Source organism: Myiozetetes cayanensis, unplaced genomic scaffold (genome assembly GCF_022539395.1).
Source record: "Myiozetetes cayanensis isolate MyiCay16 unplaced genomic scaffold, myiCay2020 scf3, whole genome shotgun sequence".
NCBI classification, from domain to species: domain Eukaryota; kingdom Metazoa; phylum Chordata; class Aves; order Passeriformes; family Tyrannidae; genus Myiozetetes; species Myiozetetes cayanensis.
Window position 1 is genome coordinate 70,111,923 of NW_026087521.1, and position 379 is coordinate 70,112,301.

A 379-nucleotide genomic window follows, 5' to 3' on the forward strand; every position below is an offset into this window, starting at 1 on the left:
ATTTAACACAGAATAAAGAACAAGGTATTTAGGATGGCAAACAGAAGATCCTGAAGTGTCTCCTAGGCTGTGACAGGAGCGTCAGAGGAGCAGGATCAAAACTGTGGGCCAGCTGCCTGTGAATAAAACTTAGGTGTGGGTATGAAGGTCTGCAGAATTAAAGGCTGAAAGTAGGGAGGGAGAAACAACTGCGGAGTTTCGCAGTTGCAGTTTTGTAACTGATAGCTGAAAACAGTTCAGCTTGAAAGATGAAGTTGTGTTTTGCTCAGAATCGGTAGCAGCACTCTCTTCTCCTTTTCCACCTTTTTGTTTATTTGTTTATGGTTCTTTTTTTTTCTTCTGCATCTGCCTGCCTTAAACTATTTCCCTACTGCAACAG